The 20,851-nt window shown below is 45.2% G+C and overlaps 1 protein-coding gene and 1 pseudogene across 1 annotated transcript in view; one reads left to right on the forward strand and one right to left on the reverse strand.

Annotated features, from left to right (window-relative positions):
- LOC124612262 (protein jagged-1b) overlaps nt 1-20,851 on the forward strand; it is a 582,430-nt gene that overhangs the window by 65,825 nt on the left and 495,754 nt on the right. The window lies entirely within an intron of this gene.
- LOC124614446 lies at nt 1,439-1,556 on the reverse strand (annotated as a pseudogene).

Raw genomic sequence — 20,851 nt, forward strand, 5'->3', positions numbered from 1 at the left:
TCCTTAGGATAATTTAGGTTAAGTAGTGTGTAAGCTTAGGGACTGGCGACCTTAGCAGTTAAGTCCCATAAGATTTCACACATATTTGAACATTTTTTTTTATTTTACGCGCAAGAAATGTAACGTGCAAGAAGTGTCAAGTCTGAAAATATCAGCGACGAGGGTGTATTTTATTGAACATCCTATAATACTCATGCGTGCTGTTGAGGACAAAAAAGTGAAAGACAAAGATCACTGGTGACGAAATGGATTTTTATGCAGGAGGAACCGTGTTCGAATCGCTGTCCAGTCATCGGGATTTCCATAGCTTTCTTAGATCGAGCCTGGGGTACTGAAAATAGTTCACGCTAATATGATGATGGTCGTTTACTTCTGTAATCGCTACGAAGCTGGCCGCAGCCAGAAACTAATAATCAAATAAATAAATGACCTACAAAGCATTTCCTCTTAGGTAAAAATTGTCGATGTATCTCTAAACAGACAAGAATCAAATTAAGAAGAATGTCTCAACAAGTCAGTTTCATTCACCAGTATCATCATATCGCACATAAATATCTGACAACGTCTGAAGGGAAGAGAGGAGGGAGTGTGGTCATTATCATGTAACACCTGAGCCCTGTTTAGCCAGTGTCGTTATTACACTGTACGTGATGTTGTGACAATGCTGCCGCCATTGCACAGATAGCAAGACGCTCCTAGGGACTCATCGGCCTCTGCTGTGCAGTACTCGTCCGTCTGCGAGAGCAGGGAGAGAGCATAGCTACTCCAAGCCGGAGAATGTAATCTGAGTCGGGAGCCGTCGGCCAGCCGTTATGTTCCGCAGGCTTAGCACCCAGAGGACGGCAGCTGGCGTGGCCTGGCCTGGCGTCCCAGCAGGTGAGGCGCTGCGAGTGAAGCCAGCGGAGCGCAGATTAGCGGCAATCTCATATCATGCCACCTGCCAGCCGAGCAGGGCTACTGCTGCTGCAGCGACAACACAGCGGCAAGGTTGCCCTGTCTCCTGGTACGCGTATCTCAGAATCGGCGTGAATCACTGTTTATAAAAACTCTTACGGACTAAAAATCAACCGGGAAGGGTCTTTGGTGGCATCCTGGGTTCGGACTGAGGAGAAACGCGATTAGAACTAAAGTCAAAAAGCACTCCGTCTTCAGGCCACGAATGGCCTACCGGGACCATCCGACCGCCGTGTCATCCTCAGTGGACTATGCGGATAGGAGGGGCGTGGGGTCAGCACACCGCTCTCCCGGTCGTTATGATGGTATTCTTGACCGAAGCCGCTACTATTCGGTCGAGTAGCTCCTCAATTGGCATCACAAGGCTGAGTGCACCCCGAAAAATGGCAACAGCGCATGGCGGCCTGGATGGTCACCCATCCAAGTGCCGACCACGCCCGACAGCTCTTAACTTCGATCACGAGGCTGAGTGCACCCCGGAAAATGGCAACAGCGCATGGCGGCCTGGATGGTCACCCATCCAAGTGCCGACCACGCCCGACAGCTCTTAACTTCGGTGATCTCACGGGAACCGGTGTATCCACTGTGGCAGGGCCGTTGCCTAGAACTAAAGTCAAGGGATAAAAATTTAGATTTTCATAGTTTGTTTATGTCATTCCACTGAAATGTGGAGATTGTTCCATCAAAGGCCGCTTCCTCACACTTGTGCCTTTGTGCCGCTCGCCACTGCTAGGAAATTATCAACGGTCAAGAGAAACAAGTTTGCTTATCTGTTGACCTGAAACAAAACTGTTGGGTTGTGACTTTAGCAAAGTTGATGCTTTGGTCCAGGTTAAAAGTGAGTGGTCGCCTAGAAACTAAAATGAGGATTTCCAGTAAAAACTACTGATATATCGAAACAACATTCCAAATCCCTAAGAGCCGGAATCATCGCTTTTGTAGCTACTGTCTTCCCAAAACTTTTATCGCTTCCAAAGGTAACAAACCTACAAAAATTCTGCATTGCTACTGTGCCATTCTCCATCTAAATTTACGAACAACACATTCCCACTACGGACTCACTTTTTGGCTCTGAGCACTATGGGACTTAACATCTATGGTCATCAGTCCCCTAGAACTTAGAACTACTTAAACCTAACTAACCTAAGGACAGCACACAACACCCAGCCATCACGAGGCAGAGAAAATCCCTGACCCCGCCGGGAATCGAACCCGGGAACCCGGGCGTGAGAAGCGAGAACGCTACCGCACGACCACGAGATGCGGGCGGACTCACTTTTTCTTCAAGCGTTTCGTTACCCTAAACCTCCAAAAGCTTCCGCAGTAACTCATACCATCAATTTCGCACCCCTGTGTCGTAAAATCCGTTCGCAATGAAATTTCGAAATCATAACGCACTTCCTGACAATTAATCCCCCGATGTCGGGCCATGGATTCGAACTGTTCTTCTAAAAGGCGAAAAGTGTGCTCGTCTGTTATCCATATTGTACACATAATGCTGTCTTCTGCTCCATTCCAGTCAGATCTATATAAGATTTCGAAGTGGTACAAAGATTAGCAATTTGCTTTAGATGTTCAGAAATGATAAAATTGTTCGTTTCACATAAAGGAAGAACATAGCATCTTATGAGTACAATTTCAATGAGTCACAACTGAAATCAGTGATCTCAGATAAATGCCCACATGTAACAATATGAAAAGATAATAAATAGAATGATAACATAGGCTAAGTTGTAGATAAAGTATGTAGCAGACTTAGGTTCGTTGATAGGATACTCGGAAAATCCAGTCACTCAACACAGATGACTGCTTGCAAAATGTTTTTTTTGCTCATCCTAGAATATTTCTCAAGTCCGTGTAACCAAATAGGTCGGACATGGGACACTGAATGTATGAAAAGAAGAAGGGCTGTAGTAATCGTCATTAGTCTGTTTGACTCACGGGAGAGCGTCACGGAAATCCTCATAGGTCAGAAGTAAAGGGCACTTGAAATAGATATCAAATACTTCTCGAAAGCCTACTTACAAAACCAAGAACCGGTGTTAAATGAGAGATCTAGGAACACATTTTTCCAGTGTTCTACGGATCGCTCCCATGGGAACGGCGAAGATAAAGTTAGACAAAAAGTTTACTGTTTCTGGTTACAAATTATTATATTTCCATTGCGCGTTTTAGATGTTTAATCTTTCGTCATAATCAGCTGGATTGATGAGAATAAATGCAACATGTACATGTTTACCAATTTTTGCTAACCTCTGGCACCTATCTAACAGCAGAGAATAAAAAACAGTGTTTACAAAGTATATATGATGATGTATCTAGTATAACACGACAAAAAAGGGAGCCTCTGACCACTTACTTAGCTATTAATACTTTTACATTTCATTTTTTGTTCATCTTTGCAATCAAGGACCACCACAAAACAATGAGCCATGTACACAGGCAGTTCGGATGTCTAGTGTACGTTTTCCTATTTGGCACAATTTCGGCGACTTGTGCGTCGATGTTGATGATGTGATGAAATGATGAGAACGACATAAACAGTCAGTTCCCGAGCGGAGAAAATTCCCGAGCCCGCCGGGAATCGAACCCAAGACCTTAGGATCCACGAGCAGCAGCAACGATAGCCAATACACCACAACTGGCGGACACCGGTATCAGTATAAACTATTCACAGCGTGCTCAGAGATATTTAAACAGTGACCCTCCCCGCGCTACATACGCGAATCAAACCTCTAATACTTGCCTCGGGCCATGCACGCCAGATTGGTCTGCACTGTATGGATGCGTATGTAGATACTGCTGCAGGTGGTAAACTACTTGACAGGTATTTTCACGCCATCACAGTACTGTGAATCAGTTGCACAAGCAATATATTGAACGCATCCTTCAGACTCTAACACTCTGGAAGTCGACTCATAAACTGGAAGGCCTGTCGACAAAAGGGAGAGCACACCGCAAAACCGTTTCCCGCCCAGATTCAGCAAACTTGAGAATTCACCGAGGCAAGAAACGGAAATAGCGCGCGGATCTCTTATTGGGTCGCCAGCGGGCGGGTCTTATTGGCGCTAAAGAAGCCAAAGGAAACAAAAGCGGGGAATGCAGCGGCCGGCGGGAAGCGTCTTCTCGCGCCGGTCCTCAGAGGTGCGGCGTCGCGCCCGCAAAAGACGGCGGCGGCAGACGCGAACAATGGCCACCGGTGGACGGGCTGAGCGACGCGTGTTGTTTATAGCCGCCAGCGGGACATTTTATCCAGTTCATTAAACACGGGGCCGGTCGGGCGACGTGGCCGGCATGACGCCGCGCCGCCGACCCGGCCAGCCGACGGGTTCTGCGCGCAACGCGTCTCCGCGCTGTAATGGCGCACTTGCCGCGGGCGCGCAGGAAGTGGCCTCCCGTGCTGACCGCCACCGCTGCCGCAGCACACTGCTGCCGCCATCTGTGAACACGTAACAAGAGTCCTCAGGATAGCCGCTCCCCCTAAATCCACCGCATGTCGAACGTTGGGTGATTTACGAACCCCAGTCAGTACTCAGTTAAAATAGTGAAAGGTAAAGTTATGGGTTTCTGACTCTAGATGGGTCAATCGGGTCCGTCAGACCGGCGTGTCATCATCTGCCAATGGTGCCATCGGATGCGGTATGCAGCGGTATGTGTTCAACACACCGCTTTTCCGATCGGTCTCCGGTTTCTTGATCTCGGAACCGCTACTGATAAGCGAGTTGGCCTAACGAGGATGAGTGGCCCCCGTACTAGTCTTTCCACTAACAAGGGAACCTCCCCATCGCACCCCCCTCAGATTTAGTTATAAGTTGGCACAGTGGATAGGCCTTGAAAAACTGAACACAGATCAATCGAGAAAACAGGAAGAAGTTGTGTGGAACTATGAAAAAATAAGCAAAATATACAAACTGAGTAGTCCATGCGCAAGATAGGCAACATCAAGGATAGTGTGAGCTCAGGAGCGCCGTTTTCCAGTGGTTATGCCGGCACGGTGGCTCAGCGTTTTCGGTCAGAGGGTTAGCTGCCTTCTGTAATAAAAAAAAAACTGAGTTAATTGATCAACAACGAACTTAAACGGGTGTCTTACGACGTCCGCCCCGAGCAGATGCAACGAACAAAAGCTAACAAAATGAGATTAAAAAAAAGGAAAAAAGTGGTTAGCGTGAGCAGCTGCGGATCGAGGGGTCCTGGGTTCAAGCCTTATCTCGAGTGAGAAGTTTATTTTCGCAAAGTTATGATCTGTCCGTTCGTTCACTGACGTCTCTGTTCACTGTCATAAGTTTAGTGTCAGTGTTTTGCGACCGCACCGCAAAACCGTGCGATTAGTAGACGAAAGGACGTGCCTCTCCAATGGGAACCGAAAACATTTGATCGCAAGGTCATAGGTCAACCGATTCCTCCACAGGAAAACACGTCTGATATATTCTATACGACACTGGTGGCGGCATGTGCGTCACATGACAGGAATATGTTGTCGACCCACCTAACTTGTACACTTGGCGAATGGGTAAAAAGATTCTTCTACCTTGCCCGATTTATGTTTTCTTGTGGATGTGATAATCACTGCCAAAAAAGTTATGAAAAAATAAGAGTTTGTCACATAAACTGCAACAAATGAATTCGACAGTTTCACAGTCGCACAGTTTTCCCTGTGCTGTGTCAAAACATAGTTTTTTAACGTTTTAAAATTTTTCCCTGTGTAGACCGTCAAATCCTGCATATGTCCAAGCAAATCTGAACATGTCCTGGAATTTTGGAGAGAGCGAAGTTGATTATATAAAAAATTAAACTTCTCACACGAGGGAAGACTTGAACCAAGGGCCTCTCGCTCCGCAGCTGCTCACGCTAACCACGGGACCACGGCGCCCCTGAGCTCAAGCTATCATTGATGTTACCTATGTTGCGCATGGAATACTCAGTTTGTATATTTTTCTTATTTTTTTCATAGTTCCACGCAACTCCTGCCTGTTTTCTCGATTGATCTGTGTTCAGTTTTTCAAGGCCTATCCACTGTGCCAACTTATAACTAAATCTGAGGGAGGGTGCGATGGAGAGGTTCCCTTGTAAGGAATAATCCCTGCCAGTAACAGGAACCGAAGCTGGTTTCCCCACATGACAATCAGCCGCAATGACTACACAGCTACAGTGGCGGACACTCTTCAGTTACCAGAATGAATTTTTCACTTTGAAGGGGAGTGTGCGCTAATATGACACTTCGCGGCAGACTAAAACTGTGCCGGACCGAGACTCAAACTCGGGACATTTTACCTTTTGCGGGCCAGTGCTCTACCGACTGAACAAGGCACATGACTCGTCCTCACAGCTTTATCTCCACCAGTACCTCATCTATTAGCTTACAAACTTCAAGGCAGTTCTTCTGTTAAGCTTGCACGACTAACACTCCTGGAAGACAGGGTGTTCCAGAGACTTAGCTTAGCCACAGCCTCAGGTATGTTTCCCAAATGAATTTCACTATGCAGTGGAGACTGTGCTGATATGAAACTTAACTGTACGCCTGACTGTTTGGAAGGTAGGAATGAGGTACTGGCGAAAATGAAGCTTTCAGGACGTGTCGTGAATCGTGCTTGGGTAGCTCAGTCGGTGAAACATTGCCCGCGAAAGGTAAAGGTTCCTAGAACCAGTCAGTCCGGCATACAGTTTCATGGTCGTCAGTTATCTTTCTAATAACACTTCGAGTCCCTTATCTTCCTATCTTTTTGAAAAAAATCCTTTTGGGATTAGATCAGAATTCTGGCCCTGATGGGCCAATGGGGACCAACCGATCGTAGTATCATCCTCCGCCAGTGGCATCATGCGGATGTGGTGTGTAGGGGCACAGTTTCAGCACACAGCCCTCCCAGCCGTTGTCGGGTTTCTTTACCTTGGAGCCACTATTTCTCGTTCCACTAGCTCATAAACTGTCATCACCAGGCTGACAGCGCCCCATTCCAGTCTTCCCACCTAGAAGTCCCTGGAAGCAAACCTGGGTCCTCTGTGTAGCAGTCAGGGACGCTGACTACTGAGCTACGGGGGCTGACTATTTTTAGGGGTTAGGCCGAGTCATTATGAAACAAATTTAAATAGCCGACGTTTCGGCCATCTTTGCGGCGGAGCTCTTCAGGGTGACTAAACTGCTGCGTCCTGGAAATAGTCTTCCCTATACGAGAGACAGTCATAAACTTTTAATTACCACCTTCAAAAAAGTGAGCTGCGAGTGTGAAAGTTGACGATGATGCTAGTCATTTTTACCTGCTTAACTCATCAACGGGACACATTTTTCCTAATGATGAATGACTGGACGGAGACCTTCGCTGTAGAACACGTCCCTATCTGGAAAATCACATCGTAATCTTTCTGGAAATTCCTGCAATGCAGTGGTTTCTTCATCCGAGGAAAGATCGAAAAGCTGCACTGTGCTGTGCTAGGGTTCTAAAAGCTGACAGCCTAGAGAAGCAGTGAGTATGACTTCGTCCTATGTGCGGTGAGCTGGCACTTTATCATCGAGCAAAGACTTTCCCTTGGACAGCTTCCCACGACGCTTCAGCTTGACAGCTTCCCACAATCTCGGCAGGATATTCCGGTAGCATGCACCTGTGATAGCTTTACCCCCTACAAGCAAAGTTAGGAGCACACCACGGGAGTACGGAAAACCACCCTGCACGATGATGGTTCGCCGTTTTCGGAGGTGGTGAACACCAGAATCCTTCCACCAAACCTTCCTCTTTCCCAGCTTTCATATTTAGATACCCGTTTATTTCGCTTTCTATTACTCTTTATTACTTTAATCCTTAAGCGTTCTTTTTTTTCTTTTTAAATTCTGAAAGCATATTCTGTGCTGCGCAGGTTCTAAACATACTTCCTATACAGCCAGTGGTAAATAAGTTATAGGTGTTATTCACGCTATTCTTAACACGACCTCGTCCAACTGGTTTTCGTCTTCAGTGTCCCCAGTTTGATTTTTTGGGACACTCTATGTCTTCACTATATACTTGAACAATATTACGATTTACATATTTTCTGTGCATTATAGAACATTATACGAATTTAATCTATTACTTGTAATCTCTCTCCCTCAAGAACTTAACTAAAAAAGAAATCAACTGACATAAAATTGTAGAAAGTGATGCCAATTGTTCTAATAAAGTAAAGCGGGCGACAACTTTTGACGAATGGAGTATTAAGCTAATAGGATCTGAGCAATAAGAAGTGTCGCTACTTGCTTCTAAGAAATTGTGCCACATCTGTGATCTAAACACTAAAACGCAAAAATAAAGAAATTAAAAACATTTGATAATGCCCTAAACCTGCATAAAGCACGAATGGTCCACGTGGACTTTTTTATGTCGATACATAATCTGGATAATCCTACCGATCCGAAAAATTCTGAGGACATACCTGCAAAAAGAAGAAAGATCGACGCGACCATATTCTCTACGACCAAGTAGCAAACAATATCCACCAAGTTCGGGTAGTACAGAAATAAACGTAAGATGTAGAAACAACGCCCTTGAAAAAGTACCTCATTCTGCAGCACTGTGAACAAGGTCTTCTGATATAAAGGGACGATCCAAAAGTTCCCGTTCGAAGGCCGCACAGTCCAGAATCGGTATGTCAATCAGGCAAAATCGTCGTGAGCAGTGTAGGAAACATCCAGCCGTCACACCAGGTTGAAGATACCTGTTGGGCAAAACACCGTGTCCTGCTGCGTGTATAAGTCCGTTACTGTCTTTTGCACATCCCCGTCCGACAGAAATCGCCAACCCTTCAAGGCATTCTTAAGAGACCGAAGGCTTTATAATCGCACGGGGAGAGATCAAGACTATAGGGCGCTTGATCGAGTTGTAACTTCTACATTGCGACATTTGCGATACGGGGACATGCGTTATCATCAAACGGGAACACCCCTTGGTTCACGATTTCACAATGGTGGTTTGCGAAATACATGCTGCACCACGTAGGTTCTTCATTCTCTGATGAATATCAGTCAGTGTTTGCCCTTCAACAGCCAAGAAAAAATAACAGCACATTAATCCTGTTTGGACGCCTTTGGTAACAACGCCGCCATAGTTCAAGTTTGCGCATTTAACGCACGCGTGTGGGAAGATACGAATGTCACACCAACACTAATCCCTTGCCTACATGTCAGTGTTGATATCCCCACTTCGGAATCACGCTGCGTTGCATATACACTGCAGCAACGCCCTTAAATGGAATCTTCTTCATCGCCCATTACACATTATCTTCTGTACACTCCCGACGAAACACTGACTACTGCACAGTAAAACAGAGTTGGGGTCTGGGGAGCGGCGTTGTTTCCGTTTCGAACGGAAAAACCAGTTGAAATTTTGTATCATGCATCTTGCATGAGAATCTTTTTAGTCCTTCCACATCTTGTTTTGCTGCCTCTTCAAAGGATCCGGAGATCCGAATGAAGTGGAAAATACGAGTATCCAAGTATCATGAATATCCATTGGATTAAATGATTGTTCATCAGCAGTGGAGCAAGGGATGATACCTGGACAGATGACAAAGCCCAATATTCGTATTCACAAGCCCTTTATAGCGTCATCTTGTAACACCCGCCACTATTTACCATTGTCTTACCTGAATTATGTGCTTAAATTACAGTATTACTAGGGTAAAGTGGAAAATGAACACTCAAGGTCGTCAACAGGCACCAGATAACTCCAACTGAACTTCTGATGTACGTCGCAGAATTCGTGCGTAATTGAGCGAGCTTTCTGGAGAGAGACGTTCTGCTTTAATATTCTCCCACTCAAATTTTTCGCCCTCTCGTACTTCGCCTGCGAGCTGTGAAGTGAGGAAACGGCAGTGGCATGAATTATTCACAGCGAGGTCCCCAACCACGCCGACTCCTGCTGATGGCCATCTGCCCAGAGCAGCCTCTCTCTTTATTTGGGCCCCGAGAGAAGCGAACACGGCCTTCCCGGGATCGCATTATCTCCGCCGCACCCGATTTCCCGTTAAAACTCTCTCCTGTCTTTTGACTCCCACCCAGAGCAACATTACTCGGCTTTCTTATGAACAGTCTCCGTCACATCCGTAAAATTTTCCGATAGTCGCTTACGGAAACTAACAGATTACTGAACATTTTCAAGTGCTTTTTCTGTTTAGTTCATTTGCTCAAAAGGGCTAATAAATAATTTTTATTAGCTCATAAGCCATGTTTCTTCAAAAATGGTCCAAATGGCTCTAAGCACTGTGGGACATAACATCTGAGGTCATCAGTCCCCTAGACTTAGAATTACTTAAACCTAACTAATTACTTAAACCTAACTAACCCAAACACGTCCATGCCCGAAGTAGGATTCGAAACTGCGACCGTAGCAGCCGCGTGGTTCCGGACTGAAGCGCCTAGAACCGCTTGACCACAGCGGCCGGCTCATGTTTCTTGTTTATAGTTGAAAGTGCTTTTCGCTTTTCTGGCAAGCATTCATTCAGCCAATCATTTTGCACCTGATACGATACATGAGCACAAGTTTAGATTTCTTACTTTACATAAATTCTTTAATATCCACTTTGAGCAATACAAATTCACATCGTGAAAAATAATCAAATTAATTTAGCTACAAGATTGTGCCAAAATCTTGCCTTCACCGACCACATTACGCTAAAATTACAGTTACTTCTACTGCTGAACTACTATCAATAGTATTCACGCGGCCGGCCGCGGTGGTCTAGCGGTTCTAGGTGTGCAGTCCGGAACCGCGCGACTGCTACGGTCGCAGGTTCGAATCCTGCCTCGGGCATGGATCTGTGTGATGTCCTTAGGTTAGTTAGCTTTAAGTAGTTCTAAGTTCTAGGGGACTGATGACCACAGATGTTAAGTCCCATAGTGCTCAGAGCCATTTGAACCATTTTTATTCACGCGCTGAGGTCGCACCAAAGAGAGAGAGAAAAAAAGAAGTTGCTGTCGATCACCTCGACTTCAGAGACATGCCAGGACACGCATCTTGAAAGGACGCTGCAACCAAAGATCCGTACTGGAGGGTGGGGTGGGGGGTGGTCGAGCGGCAACCTCTTGCAACGTTTCAGTGTGTTGTACAACGTTTACCTTGCCTTTCACCTAATATCAGGACGTCGGTTGAAGTTTAGAAACTGTCGTCATAAAGAGATATTGCCCAGTTTACACTGACCAATTTAATGTCCATTGCGAAGCGGAAGTCAGGTGTGTCATTACAATTCCCTTCCACCAGCAAATGCAAAATTTTGGGCCATCTTTGTGTCATTTTCAACTTTAAGCCACCACTTTCCCGTTGCCGTGTAACAAGGAGCTTCATTTTAGACTATTTCTATCCCGACTTACAGAAAATAAATTTCTATGATCACACCATAAGACAAGTAATGCAATGTGCTTCATCTTTTTTAATTTATACTGGTATAAATTACGAATAATCTGTTATTTAAAAGCCAATACGAATTGTACACAGTGACAGATTCATAGCTTTTGTTCTTTTACAACTAACACTAATTGAAGAAAAAATCTCTACTTTTGTGCAACGAAGCAAAATTTGTACTCTAGGCGCCTTGTTCTTTTTGGAGAATTTGGAATCATTTTTATTTTGAAATATTGAATATTAGCAAGTACGTACTCTCGTAACCCGTATTTTAATTTTCCTTTTTTCTTGTAGCTTGCCGATCAGTATAAACAGCAGTACTGTAACTAATTAACACTTCATAGTCACTTTTCCTCCATAACGCACAGTCTTTACCTGACTTGTATGCTATATTGTAATACGAGTATGTAGCTAGTACACTTCATACGGTATAATGACAAGGATTTCAGTAAATAATGACAAGGATTTCTTCGTTTAACAAGTTAGGAACAAACTATATACACAAAATATGTTAATCATCACCATTCTTAAATCGTAATCATGAGAAGTTTGTCATTCACTATTGGATTCAGGCGTCCTCCAAACTTCTCCACACTTCGCGTCCAAGTTTGTCTGCCCGTTTATTTATATCAAAGCAAATTCAGTTAGATCGTCCTCTAAATCTTTTCTTATTATGAGCAATGAAAAACAGAATCTCCTTTACCTCCCATCAAGTCTGGCTATAGACCCAATTCATCTCCTTTTCAGTTTCGAAACTAGCAATATCACGCTCTCAAAATCCGTGTTTTCTTCTTACCCATTTGTTTTGTGTCCCTGCACCTTTAAGTTAAGCCCAACAAATAACTTATGTCGCAACTCGCTTGGTAATGCTCAATTTCTAAATTGTCTTCACATTTATTTTAAAAGGAAGATTGGGTTTAGCGTCCCGTCGACAACGAAGTCACTAGAGACGGAGCGCAAGTTTGGATTGTGTCAAGGATGGGGAAGGAAAGCAGCCATGCCCTTTCAAAGGAACCATCCCAGCATTTCCCTTTAGTGGATTAGGGGAACCACAGAAAACTTAAATGTGAATGGCGGGACGCTGGTTTGAACAGTCGTCTTCCCGAATGCGAGTCTCGCATTTAAAGTCCATGTTTCACGTCTGTAAATTAGTACTGGCATTATACACTGCTTGTAGACCGTTTAGAGGCAACATTCAATTTCCCGCACGAGCTCGAAACCATTTTTATCCTGCTGTTTATTTCTTTAAGTATCTGTTATTTGCATTTCGTCATCTTCTTTAACTTTAACATTAATATTTACTACTGTGCTACTAGCATTCTGATAGTATATTCCTTTGGTGTTACTGTAAATGATCTTCAGGTCCACTGTCATAGTTTCTATGTTCAGTTCGTCCGTGCCTTTCTGAAGTTCTGAAGCAATGCGATCATCGAATCGAACGTGCTCAAGCAAGATCCGTTTATGCATCCTTAGTCATCTGAAAACCTGGCTGCATAAAATGCTTTTGCTGAAACACAGTCACCTTTTTGAAATTTTTTCTCAGTTAAATATTACAAATAAATTTACTTTTATAAATTGTCAACTGTAGTCTCAGTGTTAGCAACACCAGCTCTCACAGGACAACAGAATATAATCATCATTTCTCTATGAAACGTTCCGTAATCTTAACGGGCACTCGCTTCAGGACAGTTTGGGGTCTGGACAGTCTTATCGCCGTGGATTAACACCGTGGTAGAAGTCCCACGGTGGCTACGTTTCCTCTGGCGTGCATTGTAGAGAACGGGTTTAATTCGAAATGCCGACAAAGGCCGTTGGCCGTTAAAGGCCTGGTGCTTTTTGTGTCGTGCCGCCTCCCCCTCCCCTCCCCCCCCCCCCCCTGCCCCATCAGCTTCATCCCCTAGCCGGCTTTTGTCGAATGTCGCCCTCAGCCTCGAGAGGTAGCGGAAGCCGCACTGCAACCCCTCCGGCTTCCGACTCTTCCCTCTGTATGTTAAACGTGAGCCACGGGAAGAACTGCAGCGTAGGTAGTCCTGTCACTACCAGTGAAGACCATGATCTCATACAGTATCTTCGTAATAACGAGAAGCGATTAGAGGAGTCTAAGCGCATTGGAATTGCACGTAACTCAGTGGGACAGCCGCATTCCTACAAGGTAATGCTGAGGAATGCGTAGCGACTTGCCGTGACGCAACCATGCACACGTTTTCCGTTCCCACGGAATACATAACTTCACCAGAAACTATCGCACACGCCGTCCTTCAACAGGCCGCATTCTTGACTTGCTAATCGCACTACTGGAGGAAACAAATCCCTTTCACTTTGGAAGAACAGCGTTCTATCGTCAGTTTCTCTAAAGAAACTGTGAACTCCTAGCTAATCCTCAACTCCGCCGTATGAGAATCAGTTTTCCCCTCACCTGTTCCATTCAAGAATGATTTGTGGTCCGAGCATCTCTCCGTAAACCAAAATTTTCTTAATTTTACTAATGTAATAATTACGTAAGATGTATGTTGGCAGAAGTAATATGGGTTCCCAAAGTTTGTTGAGAATTTGTGAATACTTTCGCTGTGACTAAACAACGAACCGCACAGCTGCTTCTTGAATCTTCTCTTGTTGATCTGAGCTGACAAGTGACCCATAACGACAAACAATACAGGTGCTAACTCAATTGCGTAACTTATTTCTATTTCGTAGCCTTAGTTTCAGCATTAGCACATTCTTTTCTTTGAACGTTGACACAATCTTCTCAGTGCATTATTGCATGAGAAGACATTCTGAACAAGCTGTCGATGACACTTTAATACATGTACGAAATACTGCAAATACTTACCAAGCATGTGCATTAATAATTTATTAAGGCTTGAACGTGGCAACAACCATTGAATAAGACTGTAGGCTTTCGGTGGGAGAGTCCTTTTCAACAAAATATTTCTTGATGTGCGACAGCGTCATGATTTGATAAAACTGTTATCGTTTACGCTACTACTGCAGGCAACCTTCATCAGGGTGACAAGAACACCCTGATGGAGACTACCTGCAATACTTTTATCATCTCACGACACCGTCACACCCTCAGAGGAATTTTAATGACATACGGTACGTCCCTTAGTCAGCGGTCTGTAAAACGCATCTATTTGTAACTACGATGAATGAGATCAGAGGAAAACAATCTTTGTGTTTTACTGTTGTGTTGTGTTGTCGATTTCCATTTATGGTTCATGTCCAGAAATGACATCCTCAATTCAACGAATTTCTCAGCTCGGGCAAAGAAATTTTCTGTTCTTAATCTTCCAGGTCACGCAGCGCGTTTTTTTCATTTCCTTATAAAAACGTAACAAGGCTGAAGCTGTTCTTTTAACAGCCCCCCTCCTACATGAACTGTGAAACGCCGATGAGTTTGTTTGTTTTCTTTTTTTATGTATTCCGTATCTTGACTGTGGTATTATACACCAAAACAAGGAAAAATGTCCAATAAATATAGCCTGTAAAATGCAACCCTAAAGACTTATGTGCACTCTTTCATCTTCGCTACTGTGAAAAACATCTCTTCCACTGCAAGCTCTTTGCTGTTACGAACGGGCTACAAATGCAGTGAACAAATGAGGAAGTATATTATAACACATTAGTGTGTTATTGTGAAACAGCAAAGCTTCTAATGTAATTTGCTTGCTATTACGTACGAGCTGCACTTATGAGCCATCGTTAAAAGAAATTTCGGCATGCCGTCCATTCATAGTAAGACGTGCTTCTGGCGAGACGAATATCTCGTCTATAGTTTCTTCATTTGTTTACTGCAATCTTTAGGTCGTTTATAACAGCAAAGAACTTACAGCAGAAGATATGTGTTTCACAGTAGCCAAGATAAACAAAAGCTCATAGCTCGTAAGGTACGCACTTTATAACCCACGTTCACTGGATATATTTTTGCTTTGTTTTGGTTCATATTACTTTTTTAGCACCCTGCATATATCGCTCCTTTTATACTGAAGTGCTAAAGAAACTGGTATAGGCATGCGTATTCAAATACAGAGGTATGTAAACATGCAGAATACGGCACTGCGGTCGGCAACGCCTATAAAAGACAAGTGTCTGATGAATTAGATCGGTTACAACTGCTGCAAGATATAAGTGAGTTTGAACATGGTATTATAGTCCGCGTACGCGTGATGGGACACACCATCTCATAACCAGTGATGAAGTGGGGATTTTCCCCCGAGACCATTTCACGAATGTACCGTGAATATCAGGAAACCGGAAAAGGTCCTGCAAGGACGAGACCAACGACGACTGAAGAGAATCGTTCAACGAGACAGAAGTCCAACACTTACGCAAATCGCTGCAGCTTTCATTGCTGGGTCATCGACAAGTGTCAGCGTGCGAACCGTTCAACAAAACATCATTGACATGAGATTTTGGAGGCGAAGGCTCACTCGTGTACCGTTGATGATTTCACGGCGCAAAGCTCTACGCCTCACCTGGGTCCGTCAACACCAACATTGGACTGTTGATGACTGGAAACACGTTGCCCGGTCGGAAGAGTCTTGTATCAAATTCTATCGAGCGGATGGACTTGTACGGGTATGGAGACTACGTCATGAATCCATGGACCCTGCATGTTAGCGGAGGACTGTTCAAGCTGGTGGAGGCTCTACTGGTGTGGGGCGCGTGCAGTAGATGTGGGACCCCTGATACGTCTAGATACGACTCCGACTGGTGCACGTACATAAGCATCCTGTCTGATCACCTGTATCCATTCATGTTCATTGTGCATTCCGACGGACTTGGACAACTCCAGCAGGACAATGAGACATCCTAGACGTCCAGAATTGCTGCAGAGTGGCTCCAGGAACACTCTTGCGAGTTTAAACACTTCCGCTGGCCATCAGACTCCCCAGACAAGAACATTATTGAGCACATCTGGGATGCCTTGCGACGTGCTGTTCGGAAGAGATCTCCACCCCATCATACTCTTACGGATTTATGGACAGGCCTGCAGGTTTCATGGTGACAATTCCCTCCAGCAGTACATTAGATATTAGTCGAGTGCATGCCAGGTAGTATTGCGGCACTTCTGCGAACACGCGGGGGCCCTAGACGATAGTTGGCAGTGGTACCAGTTTCTTTGGCTCTTCACCGTACATCTGAGAGGATAAAGAAGTTTCGAGTGTTAATGGTGTGGCGAAATATTGGCCCCATTGCGAACCTTAAGTTGTCAGGAAATTTCGTTTCGGAATACTGATATACATATCTTTGAAAGTAATACGACGGCATTGCAGAGCCTTAGGGAATGTAGATATTTCTGTCGATAAATTACAAAGATCGGTGTGCGATAAGAACTGGTAATAACGACTTGTTGTCAAAAATGCTTTGTGTGACTTCGCATTCGTACAGTAAACGGTGCCTGTAAACGACTTGACTCTGGCAAGTTTTCCATCTACATTATAGAACTGGTTATACGAGAAGTGAGACAGTGTATGTCTTTACTTGGCTGCCTGTAAATTCGGGCGTAGGTGATGGATGAAGGCACCTGCCCCCGCGCGACTCGATGCGTGACGCGGCCAGACAATGGCGCAGCGCAGCGCAGTACTGTCCGCTGTGGGCTGAATGGACAGAGCGGGTCGGCTCTCGGCCGCGCGGGCCAGCCCAGACGGGCCGGGCTAGATTCCAGCACGCAGCCAGGTACACTCAGATACACATCTTTATAGCGTCCCGCCGGACCCGTAATTGACGGATAGGCCCCGAGCGGCGAGCGACGCGCACGCTTTTATGCTGCGTTTTATTAAGTCCCTGCCGCGGCCGCGGCTGCGTGCGCCGGCCGTCCGCCCACACTCCCAAGAATGAGCCATGGGACGCCCGGAGCCGTGGCGATTAATACGGACACTAGCTGCACGGGCTGACAGTGTGTCCGTCAGCTGTCGTGAGGTGTGTTACACGTTCCTTTCCTACGGTACGTCACCCGTGTTAAAGTCTCATGCGGTAAATACATACTGATAATAGCAAAGAAGATCCGAAATATGTTGAATTCAGGATATAAAGAAGAAGAACACTGAAACTTCCTGGATTACAACTGTGTGCCGCACCGAGACTCGAACTCGGGACCTTTGCCTTTCGCGGGCAAGTGCTCTACCAACTGAGCTACCCTAGCACGACACACACCCCGTCCTCACAGCTTTACTTCTGCCAGTACCTCGTCTCCTACCTTCCAAACTTTACAGAAGCTCTCCTGCGAACCTTGCAGAACTAACACTCCTGAAAGAAAAGATATTGCGGAGACATGGCTTAGCCACAGCCTAGGGGATGTTTCCAGAATGAGATTTTCACTCTGCAGCGGAGTGTGCGCTGATATGAAACTTCCTGGCAGATTAAAACTGTGTGCCGAACCGAGACTCGAACTCGGGACCTTTGCCTTTCGCGGGCAAGTGCTCTACCAGACAAAGGTCCCGAGTTCGAGTCTCGGTTCGGCACACAGTTTTAATCTGCCAGGAAGTTTCATATCAGCGCACACTCCGCTGCAGAGTGAAAAGCTCATTCCAAGAACAATACTTATTCCTAAACAGTCGCCTCGTGCTCCTACCTTTGTTTCCGTACGCGCGTTTAAATGGCTCTGAGCACTATGGGACTTAACATCTGTGGTCATCAGTCCCCTAGAACTTAGAACTACTTAAACCTAACTAACCTAAGGACATCACACACATCCATGCCCGAGGCAGGATTCGAACCTGCGACCGTAGCCGTCACGCGGTTCCAGACTGAAGCGCCTGGACCGCACGGCCACACCGGCCGGCTGGGAGATGAAGAAACTTGCACAGGATAGAGTAGGATGGAGAGCTGCATGAAACCATCCTCTGGTCTGAAGACCACAACAACAATAATGTAAATAAAAAATTACACAGTAATGTGATTTTATTCCTATTATTTGTAGCGCCTAGAACCGCACGGCCAGAACGTCCGGCTACGCACGTTTACTCGAGAGCACACAAATCATAGAATGTCTCCCTCCCACAGTCATAGTCACACAGTCTACACGTTCGGAATATGCACTCCCGATGAATAGTTGTCCACGGCATTTAGTTAGCATACGGATCCTGTCACACGTGAGCCAGTGAGTGAAAGTACTTACTTGGTTAATAGTAGGATCTGAAGATGACACAAATGTTGCACTGAAACTAGACGTCTGGGTAATGAGTACTTTGAAAATACGGCTGAGGTGTTTTATTTCCATTACTTAATGTAGTCCAGTCTCATATTATAAACGACTGAAAAGTTATTTATAAGGATGTCCTACCAAAGGAAGGAAGGATAAAGAGACATTTACACAGTGCGAATGTAGACTTAGCATCGTAGCTGAAGTCATTGCTTGCATTTGTTCCATTTATCGACATAACTGCTCTCGCGAATGATGTATCATCGAGAAGGTTGCAGCGTGCCACTTTCAGTAAAACCGCCACTGACAAATGTAACTGCAGACATACGTCAATTTACGAAACTTTAAAAGATGACATGCTGACATTAAATTGTTTTTTATATATAGCACTTAGCTGATTTTATGTCTTGGATTCGTTGTCTTCTGAGTATATTGCCTCTGGATTTTTCTGCACAAAGCAATCTGAAACTTCCGAGAATTACAGAAGTCCGATGAATCAATAACTACAAAATAATATATTTTTACACTTTTAACTTATTTATTGTTATACACGTCAAACAACTGTAACAATAATAACCTCCATCTGCTCCCTTGAGATACACACTACATCTAACTGCAAAACATGCATACTCTATACAAACGACTTCACACGACTCTTTACTACTTTTGTCGCCAAGCGCGTGTGGGGTGAGAGAGATTACATTTTTAGCCAAGGAATCTAACTGTTCACATCGCTGGCAAACATAGCACTTAGATTAACTGATACATATTCCTCACATAAATTTCAGAAAATTCGGTGGAAATAAAATTTCCATAGTTCGATGTTAAATAAATATTATTTTAATGACATGAAAATTAAGCAGCAATTCAAGAAATACGTATAAATCGTTTTGTATCAAGTTCTTGTATTGCAAATGAAAAATTCGAGACCCACCAGCATCAGAGAGCTCATAAAAAAGTACACTTAAATTTTTACAGCGTTTATAAGTCTGGCTTACTATCAAATATAGTTTCAGAAAACATCACTGTTGTGATGTTATGTGGCTCTGCTCTCGTGGCCCAGACTCAAATTTCTTTCGAGTCTCAGTGGGTGTACAGTTTCTTTTAACAATGTCCAGTATTATAATATACATTTTATGAGGCTGGGCGCTCAGTCCGGAGCTGCGCGACTGCTACGGTCGCAGGTTCGAATCCTGCCTCGGGCATGGATGTGTGTAATGTCCTTAGGTTAGTTAGGTTTAAGTAGTTCTAAGTTCTAGGGGGCTGATGACCACAGATGTTAAGTCCCATAGTGCTCAGAGCCATTTGAACCATTTTATGGGGCGCCCAGAACTGTTGCTAAGATTTTTTATTATGAATAAATCCGCTACAGTTGCACTTGACATATACTTTTGGATAAAATCGTACGTACGGGCTGAAATCCCATCTACAGGCGCTTGATTGCTGGACTTTTTACACGATTGAGACGACTTTCTCGTCCGCAATCAAGCGCCTCAACACGGGATTTACGTCCTGAAACCTGGGTTATGTGTACGATGTTAACCAAATAAAAGATCTCTGAAGTACAACTGTAGCGGATTTCCTCATCATGAAAAAAAAGAGTCAAACGTTGCAATTCGTTGTTCAACAAATCCCTCGTCGACGAATTTCCTCTTCTTTGTTCAATTCAGCTGCTCATTATCACGATGTTGGATGGTCGTTGGTTGTTAACATGTCCCGCCTCCTTACCTTATTAAAAGAAGGCTTGCGGGGAGGGAGTACCGATAGTACAAACACACCCACACTGCCGAGAAATCAAGTCAGTAGCCATGCAGTATCCCCACCAGCAGCCGACCCACCTACCCAACCGCAAGGGTAGCATTCACACCGACACCGCAGCCAGAGTGGTCGGTAGAACCGCCAGCCCGACGATGCACGTAAGAAACAGAGGCACGCACCTGTAAACACTCGGAGATCATTTACAGACAGCGGCAATTTCGTCCTCGCACTGACGTTTATAATTCCCTCTCACAGCCCGAGACGTTCGATTTACGGGCAGCGCGCGGCGCAGGGAACGGCCGAATAATCTTCATGAACAAGTGAAGCACTCAGGATGGATCCTGCCGTTCACGCCCTACCCCACTCCACCCCACCCCCACTCGGCTGCTGATGGACGCGCTCTGCCGCCAACCCAGCATCCGCGGCGGAATCGGCTCGGGCGATCGCTGGCGGTCCTGGCCGATAAGCATCGGCGCGGGCCTCGTCCGGGCCTCGAACCCCGCACCGCGTCCTCCCGGATGCGCCGCGGAGCGCTAAATCAGCAGCGCCCCTCACCCCCGACCGGCCATCACCGTCGGCTTTATTGCCCACGGCTGGTGCAGCGCCGCGCCACCTGCCTCCGATGCTGCGCGCC

The sequence above is a fragment of the Schistocerca americana genome, chromosome 4 (genome assembly GCF_021461395.2).
Source record: "Schistocerca americana isolate TAMUIC-IGC-003095 chromosome 4, iqSchAmer2.1, whole genome shotgun sequence".
NCBI classification, from domain to species: domain Eukaryota; kingdom Metazoa; phylum Arthropoda; class Insecta; order Orthoptera; family Acrididae; genus Schistocerca; species Schistocerca americana.